General features: G+C 44.8%; 1 protein-coding gene across 4 annotated transcripts in view; it reads left to right on the top strand.

The window, feature by feature from the left end:
* The window catches only part of MID1 (midline 1), a 649,032-nt gene that overhangs the window by 463,540 nt on the left and 172,692 nt on the right, over positions 1 to 12,800 (top strand). Inside the window, exon 1 of one of the 4 annotated variants that reach the window (XM_030845179.2) lies at positions 7,680 to 7,841. The exons of the other annotated variants lie outside the window; for them this stretch is intronic. The gene's annotated coding sequence lies outside the window, so the exon portion shown is untranslated. Of the gene's footprint in view, positions 1 to 7,679; positions 7,842 to 12,800 lie in introns of those variants that run through there. 4 annotated transcript variants of the gene reach the window in all.

Raw genomic sequence — 12,800 nt, forward strand, 5'->3', positions numbered from 1 at the left:
CCTCTGGTATGTGCTTTCATATTTTCCATAATGTGCTTTTACTACTATTTCTTGGTTTATGAACTTTAGACATTATCTTTAACATCCTACATATATCAAAAAGGAATTACCTCTCTTACACATCCCCACCCCACTTCCTCTTAATATAATCATTTCAATTAGGAATTGTGTTCATCTAGTAACACAAATTCCAAAACATTAGCTCCAATTAGCAGTTTATTTTTCTCACAAAACATGAAGTTAAGGGCTCATTAGGAGACTCCAAGACGTCATCAGCAGTCTAAGGTCCTTCTTCCTTTTTTCCAGGTTTACCATGTATTTGCATCCTCATGGCGACAGAATTGTCCCACTACCTCAGGCATGGCAATCGTATTCCTGGTGAGGGAGCCTGGGAAGGGCAAAGGGCATACAGTCTGTGTCTCCTTTAAAGGGCTTTCCCAGAAGCCTTACGCAGCAGCTTCTATTAAAATTCCATAGGTCATCATAGTTTCACATGACCACCCACACCTGCAAGGGAGGCTGGGAAATGTTCTTCAGCTGAACACACGCCTGCCCCCAAATCAACACCCGTAGTCTCTGCCACAGTAGTGTGCTATGCTATGCTTCCTTTTTTGTGCATTCTTTTGTTTTTCCTGGAGTTAATAATGGCCTCACCTTTTGCTTATATTTATGTATATCTGTTCATTCTCAAATGTGATCTATCAGTATCATTTTGTTCCCTGGTGACCTACCTCCAGGAATCCTCCATCCTCCTGGTACAAATTAGCCTCGGGCCTTTCTAAGACTGCTGCATCTATCCTCTTGGACTTTATTGTCTTTGTGTTTCTCTGTTTTCTGAGTCCCATTGTCTTATCTTTCTTGGTTAATTCCCTCCTTTTGCTAAAACACATCTTTGAGTGGATTCCAATGAAAGAATACATGGGATGCAAAAATGTTGAGTCTTTGTATGAAAATAATTGCATTTTATCCTGGTATTTGATAAATCGTAGGAGTTGGTATACAATTATCAGTTAGAGATCTTTCTTTTTTTTGTTTTTTGTTTTTGCGGTTCCTGGGCCTCTCACTGTTGTGGCCTCTCCCGTTGCGGAGCACAGGCTCCGGACGCACAGGCTCAGTGGCCATGGCTCACAGGCCTAGCCGCTCCGCGGCATGTGGGATCTTCCCGGATCGGGGCACGAACCCGTGTCCCCTGCATCAGCAGGCGGATTCTCAACCACTGTGCCACCAGGGAAGCCCGAGATCATATTTTATCTCAAAACTTTATAGCTCCTACCTTCTAGTGTTGCAGTTGATAAGTGTATAATAAATCTATTAGCAAAGTTTCATTATTTAGAAAGAAGAGGACCTTCTACTAGTGGAAGTTTTTAAATTATTATTATTACTATTATTCACAACAATTCAGTGAACATTTTTTATTGACTGATTGATCATATCCTCTGTGCTACTTGTTAGAAGGGACATACAGCAGTCCCTTGGCTAGGCTATAGTAGAGTTATTCAATCAAACTCCAATCTAGGTGTTGCTGTGAAGGTATTCTGTAGATGTGGTTAACATCTACAATCGGTTGACTTTAAGTAAAGGAGATTATCTTTGATAGCGTTGGTGGGTTTGTCCATTCAGCTGAAGAGCAAAACTGAGTTTTCCCTGAGGAAGAAGAAATTTTGCCTGATAACTATAGAATGAGCTCCTATCCACCTGCCCTATGGATGTCAGACGTACCAGTACTCATAATCACATAAGTCAAGTTCTTGTAATACATTTCAATATATATGTTTAATATGCCATTGGTTCTGATTCTCTAAAGAAGCCAGACTGATAAAGCTCTCAATGACCTCAGAATCTAGAAAAGTGGTTAATAAGAGAAGTAAAAGATAAATTATTATAATAATTTTTCTCTTATAAATTTAAATGTAAGATTATAGTAAAGAAAAGTAGATGATTCCGAAATTGAAGAATTACTCTTGAGAAGTAAGATATTATTAAGTTGACATGAAGCAGAAGGTTCAATTGGGAATGTAGAGAATTTTTGAAAGTAGGGGAATTACACAAAAGCCTTTGCTAAATTCATGTATAAACCTTTATCAGATCATTAAGAGGAAAATAACGAAGGATTGCCATAGTTAATCAACAAAAACTAAACAATGTCAAAATATTTCACCTCTAAAAGCATAGAATCATTAAATGGTAAGTTATAGTTAAAATTTAAGATAACATGATTGTTTTAACTCCTTAATTTTCACATGATGAAATGTCAAGCTCAATTTATTTAAAATTGAGCCCTGATGACTAGTCAGCCCTGTCCTGTCTGAAAGTCTGCCCTTTAGGATATATTCTCCTAAAAGTTTCCTCATGGTGTGTCTATTTGTTCTGTTTCTATATCCACAGATTTCTTCCCTTCTTTCCAGAGTCTGTCATCCAAATTCATACAGTAAGCAATAGTTGCAAAAAACTTCCCCATATATGATTTCATTTGTCTTAGTCCATTTGAGCTGCTGTAACAAAGTACCATAGACTGGGTGGCTTATAAGCAACAGAAATATATTTCTCACAGTTCTAGAGGCCAGGGGTTCCAAGATCAAGGTTCTGACAGATTCTGGGTGTGGTGAAAGCCTACTTCCTGCTGCAGACGGCCGTCCTCTTTCTGTGTCCTCAGGTAGCAGAAGGGGCAAGAGAGCTCTCTGGGGTCTCTTTTACAAGGGCACTAATCCCATGCATGGGGGCTCCACCCTCATGACCTGATCACCTCCCAAAGATACTCCCTTCTAATACCATCATATTGGGGGTTAGGATTTCAACATATGAATTTGGGGAGGGACGCAAATATTCAGTCCCTAATTTGCCCAACTGTCCCCTGAAAAACCTTGGGCTTAGAGATGTCATTTGGTTTACATGACATCTATCAGCCAGTTTTGTGGCCACATTAACATCAAAAATGGACTCCAAATCGTATTTGCAACCCATGCTTGTAGTTTGCCACATTGCTTTGGTTAACCGACTGAACGAAACTCACTGAATGAGTACTTGTACTCAGTGAGTAGAAACTTGTTTCTTTTTTATGACATCCTATAAGAACTATAGGTGGGATTTTCTTTCTTTTCTTTTTGTTTTTCCTAAGTAGGGACTCATGTCCTTGTCCACTTAAATCACCTACACTAATCACCTCAGATTTTCCATGGCTGCCATAAGCATAAAACAACTGGATTTCTGGAACTTCTGAGGGAGAATAAAATGTCTTTTCATAGCCCCTCAAGACTGTGCCCTTGCAGCAGGCGTTTTCCAGGTGGCTGAGTAGGCACGTTCAGCTTGGTTTTCATTGACTTTTGACGATATGTCCTGATACATATTTCAGTAAACTATAGGAATAGTCAACCATTTTTTATGTACACATAATCCCATATGCTTTGACCTAACAGAACACTGAAAGAGGTAGCATAGGTACTGTTAATTGTCCTCTCAGGTGTCATCCCAGTGTCCATCCATGTCCAGTAGGGCCTGTCCAAGACCACTGGCCCAGGAACCCATGTTATGTTTGCTGTGGAGGTCTGTTTATAACCAAACCTGCACTTAACTACACAGGATCATCACCTCGGCTGCTGTCTTAGGAAAGATTTGCCAAGACTACCACGTCCCTTCAGCTGCCATTTGCAAATGCTGTTAATCACAGCCCAGGGAACAGAACATCTGAACCTTTGGTGAAGCACGTTTCTTTACTTGCTTCAGTTTACTTGCTTACGCTGTTTCCAGTAAGTGGATCTAATCCTCGCTTAACGGACAACCCCTAAAGGGCCGTTTATTGAATTAGAAATGTTGAAAAACTATGGTTATTTGTAAATGAAAAAGTAGACTTCATTTATTTACGTTGTTCCCTTTTCTTAAGAGTTTTTTAAAAATGAATAATTAATTAATTTTTGGCTGCGTTGGGTCTTCGTTGCTGTGCACGGTCTTTCTCTAGTTGCGGCGAGCGGGGGCTACTCTTTTGTTGCTGTGTGCAGGCTTCTTATTGCGGTGGCTTGTCTTTTTGCGGAGCACGGGCTCTAGGCACACGGGCTTCAGTAGTGTGGCTCACAGGCTTTAGACCGCAGGCTTAGTAGTCGTGGTGCACGGGCTTAGTTGCTCCGCGGCATGTGGGATCTTCCCAGACCAGGGCTCGAACCCATGTCCCCTACGTTGGCAGGCGGATTCTTAACCACTGCGCCACCAGGGAAGCCCCTTCTTAAGAGTTTTAGGAATCATTTCTGGAGACAGCATATTTTACAACAAAAAGCAGGGTAATTCTCATCCCAAGCACATAAGTTTAATTCCTAGTACAGCAATTGATAGCTCTCAGACCTTGGGTTCTTTGCCTCAGCGATCCTGTGTGTTCATGCTTAGCCTGATAGTGGTGACGTCTGTGTTTTTGTATTTGGTGCAGATGAAATGGTGCATATTTGTAAAGTGCCTGGCAAAATGCCTGGCTTATACTCATATGTAGTAGATGTGAGTAGATACTCATAAGTAGTGTTTGTTAATAACCCCACCGTAGGCATTCCTGGCCTTATGCATAATGAGAAGATGGGAGAGAGAACCATCAATCCATCACTGTATCTCTTACCAGTGGAACTGCCCTTTCATGCACCTCCCAGAGATTATCATATACGTATTCCTCTTAGAGATCTTGTCATCTATAGCTGATAAGATGTCTATTACGTACACGCAGAAGTGTGTGATGCCTTCATATGAAAACGTAGAAAATAGACTGTGTCACAAATACGTCCATGAAGGTAAGGTTCTGTTTTAGGAGGCTGGTCTCTTCTCTTGCACTCTGACCTTGGATGTGGGAGTGTTAGGATAAAGATGGCATTATGCTTATTGTTGTCATAAATACAGAATAGATATTAAATTATGGTAAAAGTGTAACTTTAATAGTTGAATTTCCCAAGAGATTCTTTTCCCTTCCATAACATGGCATTGGCCGCAGTCACATTGGTGTCCCTTTTCTCAGGGAAGCATTTCGTTCTCTTTCCGCACACGTTTGTTGACTACCTCCTGCGCTGTGGGCGCGTGGGTACGATGAAGGTGGCTGGGTTACAAAGATGAATAGGATACCATTCTTGCCCTCGAGAGTTTTTTAGTTTGCTAAGAGAGACAAATTGAAGAATAGAAGGTTACGGTGCAACTTAGACGTGAAACAGCAGAGATGTATCACGGTTTGCTCAAGCTGCTGCTTACCGTCTCCTGGCTCAGCACAGCTCTTCCCACCTCTGTGTTTAGGGTCCTTACTGCGGGAAACAAGGGACTGTTAACACTATGGAAATTGGCAAAGACTGCAACAAATCTGGGCTTTTTTTTTTTTTTTTTTGAGAGCTGGTTGTGAAACATTTACCAGCACATCACTCAGTGTCTATAAACTGTAGAGAGGAGAGAAGGGATTACTTTGTCTTGGGGCGTTTGGGGAAGCCACAAAAGAGTGGTGACATTTTGACCTTGTAGGATGGGGTGGGAACGGGCCAAAGGAGAAGAAAGATGGATGAAACTTTGACAGGGCCCAGAGATTGCAGGAGGAAATCCCAGGTCATATTTGCCTTGGAGGTGATGACAGCTGAAGGCAAATGCAGTCGTGAGAAGCTTCTGTTGAAGGTGATAAATAGATATGCCTTGGGATTTAACTCCCGTGATATTTAATGGTAGCAGCCCTGGGTAGTTTCCTGTGTCCTGGGGCTGAGGGCATACCTAGGTCAGGAATAGGTACAGTATTTCTTGAAGTGAATCAGCGTCCTTTGGCACTGGGATAAAATGCAGATTCCCAGGCTCCTCCTCAGACCTATTGATCAGATTCCCTTGGAGTAAGAGGCCCAGGGATTGGTATTTTTCACAATGTCCTCAGAGGTTTCTTTGCACAGTTAAGTTTGAGAACCAGTATTTCAAGGGCGGGTACATCGGTGGTTCTCAGTTGGGTATGATTTTGCCCTTGGTGTCGTCTGGAGACATTAGGGATTGTCATGACTGTGGAAGGGCTCCTGGCATCTGGTGGGCTGAGGCCAGGGATGTTGCTAAACACCCCACAGTGCCCAGCACAGTGCCCACCACAGAGAATGACCTCACCCCAAATGTCAGTAGTGCTGAGGTTGAGAAACCCTGGTCTAGGTCATAATCAAGGGCTCTGTGGTAAATACAAGAGGAGGACTGAGGTCAGCTTGTGTCACTAGGTGGTCCCTTAACTTGCTAAGGTAGCGTGGGGGGGTGGCGGCTGGAACGGGGCTGCAGACCTCCAGGTCCAGATACTGGGCTGCCAAGTTTTCACAGCGCTGGGCACAGCTGACATCTATTGAACCCATACAGCTGACACACCTGAAGCTGCCCATTCATTATTTGCTAAGTTGGGTTTTTTTCCCCTCTCTGATACCAACATTTTTTCTTTCTTGAATTATTCTCACAGAATTTTGGCCACTTCTTTGGGAAAAAACTATATCACTGGTGCTACACAAAGTAGTCTTTGCTCGGCTTGCATTTTTTGCCACCCAAAAGGCAGGTTCCCACTGAGATCATATTGGTTAAGAGTTGAAAAGAGTTACTGTTTACAGGAAACTAAGAAAACAAACTTTGGAAATGCTTTTTTTTTTTTTTTGGTTGGGTCTTCGTTGCTGCGTGCGAGTGTTCTCCAGTTGGGGTGGCTGTGGTTCAGGGGCTTAGTTGCTCCGCGGCTTGTGGGACCTTCCCAGCCTAGGGCTCGAACCCATGTCCCCTGCATCGGCAGGCGGATTCTTAACCACTGCGCCGCCAGGGTAGCTCTGGAAATGCTTTTTAAGTGTGGATTTAAGTTTGCTAAGAAGCCAGCTAGCTCTCCTCCCATCCAGCTGAGAGGATGTCCGGTTCGTCCCTTTTAATAAGTTCACCAGATCAACCTTGTAGGTAAGGTGAACCTTAGTGAAAGGTAGACACACTTCTTTAAAATTTTTTTCTTCTTAACCAAACATCAGTGCCTGTTTTTCTAATAACAATTTTATTTAAAATTGTGCCTCGGGCCGTCACTAGTTAAAGATACTTGTTCATTTGCCGTGTTTCAGCAGATTTGTGTGCACGTTCCCATTAAGATTTGTGCTTCTTAGATGGCTATAGAGTTCATCTGTATGGAAATGAGGTGGGTGACACCCTCCTCCCCCGAGTGCTGGTTTCAGTTCAGGTGTTCTGAGTAACAATTTGGTTTCCTCCCCAGTGTTTGGGGCAAGATACCCTTTTGAAAATCCGTCTGATCCCTGAGTGTGCGCTTTTCTGGCTGAAATCATTCTGCCCCTTCCAAATGCTCGCGTGCTTTCAGGGAGCTCTTAAAAGGCCAGGCCTTAAGCTAGTTAAGCTTTGAGCAGACCCAGAGCTGTGAGATAAGAATAGAACGCATCTTTTACTTCGGGAGCTCAGCTCGGAGACTGTTTCCAGCTGCCTCCAATCCTTGAAATCTCCTGAAAGCTCTCGAATCCTCGCGGAGACAGCCCCTCCGGCTCCCAGGGCCCACCCCCTCCTCCTGATTGGCGAGACTCCTCCGGGGCCCCAGCCAGCCACCTACGACGTCTCTGAGACCCGATTTGAAATAAGAGCCAGGCGGTCCTCGCTTCCCTGCGCCCGACTTTTCATAGGCTAGGAAGCAAAGCTTGAGAAACTTGACGTTGTCTTGGGCAGAGTGCGTGTAGCAACAGATCAAAGAAAAAGAGGAAGAAAACGTGCTCCCAGCTGCCGGGGGATCTCGCTGAGTTGCTTTTGTCTTGCGGGCTTCTGTTGGGTTTGGTGTTTCCCCCTGGAAGACCGCTGCGTGGGCTTCGAGGCGGCTCGCTCCCTGCCGGATGGGTGATGGAAGTCTAAACATGAGGCAGGTGAGCTCCGGGGGGCTGCACGGGTGGGTGGAGAGGGAGGGCGCCGCTTGGGACCCCTGGGATGTGACTCCGGATGAGCAGATGCCTGGCCGAGTCCTTCCATTTGGCGGAAAGACGGGGCTGCATTTTCCTAAAGGAACCCAAGAAGCAGATTTCCTGAGGTTCCCCCCACCTCTCTCCATGGGAATTGGTGATGTCAGGCAGTCATTGTAAAGGGCTTAAGAGCGGTTCTTAGAATATGTAAATCAATTCCAGTTTGCAGCGGCTGGAAGTTATTGTTCAGGATCTATCTCGAGCTCTGAGCCTCTCTCCTATGCTTTGGGTGAGAATAAAGACAACTGAATATCCTGAAAAAGAATTACACGGGGCCTCGTATCTCATTTTGGCTTCCCATCCTGAGCACTTACTGTGTTTATGGCTGAGAAGGCGGAACCAGCCCGAAATTAGCACAGACAGTCCTTCCAGAAAAATGCAGATTTGTTTTTATGTTCTAGCAGTTTTGAAACTGTTATTGCTTCTGGACGTGCGAAGACAGCCCTGAAAGTAGTGAGCTGAGAAACGGCTCGGGGATGACTTCCATGAGTCTTTGAAAAGGCTTCTAAACCAGCAGCTTCTTCTGTGGCTGCGGGGCATGGTGATAAAATTCCTTATCAGCCCAGGCCGAGGTTTATAGCTTTGCCAGTAAGAAAAGAAAAAAGTGAGTGTACCAAGCTAAGAAAAGGGTGTGATTTATAACTCAGCCAAAGTTCTAGAAGAATCTTATGTCAATATTTCAGTATCAAGATCAGTACTCATATAAAGGGCTGAAAGGCTGGAAAAACATGCTAGTAGGCTGACAAGGGCAGAGAATTCCAAGAGGAGCGATACTGCCCTTGCCAGCTCTTAGTAAATGTGGGTGGGAAAAGTTAGCATCCATATTACCACCAGACAAGCTCTGCACTTTCTTCTTCTAAGTGGGTTGGGTGCTGGCCACCCTGTGCGATTTGGGCGAAGTGATTTGCATAGGAAGCAAACTTTGCGTTTAGGGGCTGGGGCGAGGGGGTTAGAACTTTCTGTCCGTTTCCTGCAGCCTGGGGAGGTGAAGCAGAGCCCTCACCGTACGTGCAGGTTTTGAAAAGACCCTCTGCCTCTGGCCCCCTCACCTGCTCGCTAAGCAAGTGTGCTTGGCGAGTGGTAGTGAGCGCAGAAAAGCACGCTTATACCGGCAAGTGCTGTGTGTGTGTGTGTGTTTCCAGTCAATTGCTCTTGCCTTGCTGGAGACTGGGCCCCTGATCAGTTTCAGGTTCTGCAAACTTATTGGTCTGACCCCATACTTTTTACGAGCAATCCGATGGGATGGGGAAAAGAAGCGAGAAGCCTAAATGGAAAGGATTTAGCAAAAGGAAAAAGAGGAACGCAAAACATTTTTGACAAAGGTCCTTGGCTGGAACAAAGAAAGTCATTTGATCCAGCGCGGAGCCACCTGTCCTCTCGGTGGTGTCTGAGCTCACTTTTCAGAATCTCTGTTCCCACACGATTCCTCTGGAATGGAGGCACTCCCTGTGCCTGATGCCAGAGGCGTGCTGTCCCGAGCTTGGCATGATTTTTCTCATGCCTGGCTCCTTCTGGCATTCATGTGAATTGGAATTCAGCCCGGTAGTGAAGTTTTAAGGGTACACATGGAGTAACTCCTTAGTCATTTAATGAATGGGCAGCTTTTCTTTTTTTTTTTAATATAAATTTATTTACTTATTTATTTTTGGCTGTGTTGGGTTTTCGTTGCTGCGCGCGGGCTTTCTCTAGTTGCAGCGAGCGGGGGCTACTCTTCGTTGCGGTGCGTGGGCTTCTCACTGTGGTGGCTTCTCCTGTTGCGGAGCATGGGCTCTAGGCGCGTGGGCTTCAGTAGTTGTGGCGCGTGGGCTCAGTAGTTGTGGCTCGTGGGCTCTAGAGCTGAGGCTCAGTAGTTGTGGCGCACGGGCTTCGTTCCTCCGCGGCTTGTGGGATCTTCCTGGACCAGGGCTCGAACCCGTGTTCCTTGGATTAGCAGGCGGATTCTTAACCCCTGCGCTACCAGGGAACTCCCAGCAGCTTTTCATCCCACAACTCTGTATGTCCAATAAGTTTTTGGCCTGTGCAGTCCTTGAAAAGAGGGTGGGCTAGGGGTGGGATGGGAGGTGGGAAAAAAAGGAGGGGGGAAGAGTCATGGCCCATCCAAAGAATCTGGGCAGTCCAGCGTTTCAGGAATCTGACACGTTGTTCCGCAACAGCCAGAACAAGAATGTGGAGGGGAAGGAGATGGTGGAGTTATTGACTTGGATTAATCCTAACCTGATTTGAGTTTCTCTTGGGGGAAAACTTGCATCCAGGTGGGGTGAATTGCACCCACCAGCCAATTTGTCATCTCAGCCCGGCAGCCCCAGCTGGATTTGCAGGGTTAACTATCAAACAGGTCCATGTGTCATCAGCTCAGCAGTGAAATCCAATCTCTTCGCTGAGGAGTGATCCGTCCCTAGGGCTGCACAAATGCTGAACAATGGCGTGGCAGCCGAGAGACCCCCGCCCCTGACTAGCCACAGCGGGTAGCCAGAAGTGGCCTGCAGAATTAGAAAGCTGCCTGGCTGGCGATGAGGTTCAGAGGGGTTTTGCCTTCTGCTAGGTGCAGAGGGATAGTATTCTTTGAGTGTTCCTAAGGTCACGCTGAGTTAGGCCAAAAGAAAAGGGTGAACCCTATTTGCCTTTATCAGGAAGTAATTTTAAAGCGTGTGCCAACCTTTCTCTGCCCTCTGAGCATAAGTGGGAAACTTCTGAAACTTCCTTGAGAAGGAATTTGCTGTGTTCCCAGGCAAAGGAAAGGCATGGCCACCTGTTCTAGCAGCCCAGCCAAAAACAACAGGTTTGCCTGTGGCATTCCCACAACTGCAAATATCCTGAAATAGCACACCACCCATTGTCCCTACAAATAAGAACGAATAATTCTTTCTCTCGCCGGGAAAAAAAAAAATCAGGTTCTTCAGACAAAATTGCCTACCAGATATAGTTTGTGCTTTTAACATCCTGATGATTTTAAAAAACACTCCAAGAGAAGAGGGTACTCACTCTATTTCTGATGGACTGAAACATCCTTGCAGTCGCCTTATAGCGCGAAGGGAAAGGAGAAGGCGGTGAGCCAGCGCTTTAAGCAGCTGCTAAATTCTTCCAAGGCTAGGATGTTGCTGTTACGAGGAAGCTGTGACTTAGTTTGATTTCGCCCGTTTTGCATTCTTCAGATTGGAATTAAAATGCCCAAGGACATCTGGTTTAATAATGAATGTCTTTGTATTAATCTTTCCTTTGAGGATTAGAAAGTCCTTTACGAACATGATCTATTTATTCTCTGCCACATCCCCAGGAGAGAATGAGGTGGCATTTTGATCCTCATTGAACAACTGGTGAGGTGAAGGCGGAGAAAGTTGAAGTATAGAGATACACAGCAAATTAGGTACAAGTCTGAGATGAATACTACCCACCCAGATTCTGTACAGGCTCAGAATCAACAGTGAATCTAGGGATTAAAAGGGAACTCTCTTACAGCTTCCCCTTTCTTATTCTGTAACCAGCATATGGTGTTCCAAGTATGTTTTATGTTTTCCTTCATTTGAAAGTCAAGCGTGTAAAAGTGTAAAAGGCATTTCTGTTCTCATTTGTCCCAACACTGAGATGAGGCAGCTTTTATGACACCAACTAGAAAGATACCGAAACTAACCGGACATTTCACCAGACATTGCAGGGTTTTATTTAAGTTTTTTTGGTTTGGTTTGGTTGTATTTTTTATATCTTTATTGGAGTATAATTGCTTTACAATATAGTGTTTCCGCTGTACAACAAAGCGAATCAGCTATATGCATACGGGTGTCCCCATGTCCCCTCCCTCTTGAGCCTCCCTCCCACCCTCCCTATCCCACCCCTCTACGTCATCATAAAGCAACAAGCTGATGTCAGAAAGAGAAAAACAAATACCGTGTGCTAACGCACATATGGAATCTAAAAAAACCGGTGCTGATGAACCTAACGGCAGGGCAGGAATAAAGACGCACATGTAGAGAACGGACTTGAGGACACAGCGGGGGAAGGGGAAGTTGGGACAACCTGAGAGAGTAGCATTGACGTACATACACTACCAAATGTAAAATGGATGGTTAGTGGGAAGCTGCTGCATAGCACAGGGTTTAAGTTTTTGCACATGGTTTGGAGGTCCAGTATCTTCAACGCACATTAGAATTTTCATTTCTCCCCTGCTGTCTCTCCTTGGCAGGGAATGTTATAATCGTGACTTACTGTCAGATTAAAGATCTTTATTGGTCGTGTTGAAATCGTGTTTTCAAGTTGGCTTTTCCTTGCCATTCCTTATGACGTGTACTCGTAGTTTGCTTGGCTGGGGACCGCGTAGGCCGCGAGCAAATCCTTTAATTGGTAGTTGCATGTTATCCTCAGACATTCCAGCAAGTTTTAAGGCTACGTGTGTATGTTTATGTCTCCTGGCTTTGATCCCGTGTAGTAAATAGACATCCAAGGTAACTATGGCAACCTGGGCTGTGCGTTGGTGAAAGAGGGGGATTTGGTCACGGAACAAAGAGTAATTTGTTTGATTAGAAAAAGGTGGGGCTGATCAGGGCACTTTTAAGCCTGCATGATTTGAGGATCATAGTTTATCCAAATCATTTGGATTTTTCTCAATAGGCAAAAAGAATTAATGGCTAACCACGACCAGCGTACGTTGCAGATGTAATTTAAATGCTTTTCAATCAAGAGGTTGCTACTTTCAAAAAGCCACTTACAAGACAAAAGGGAAGTCCAACATATATCAGTTTCCCCGTTGCACATATGAATGTTTGTGTTTTCAGAACTTGGTGGGATTTTAAAAAGAAATACCCAGATCTGATTGGGCAGTGTGCATTTCAATTATCCACCTGCAGAGGTCAGGCTTGAAGTGTCTATGACGGA

The sequence above is a fragment of the Globicephala melas genome, chromosome X (genome assembly GCF_963455315.2).
Source record: "Globicephala melas chromosome X, mGloMel1.2, whole genome shotgun sequence".
Lineage (NCBI taxonomy): Eukaryota > Metazoa > Chordata > Mammalia > Artiodactyla > Delphinidae > Globicephala > Globicephala melas.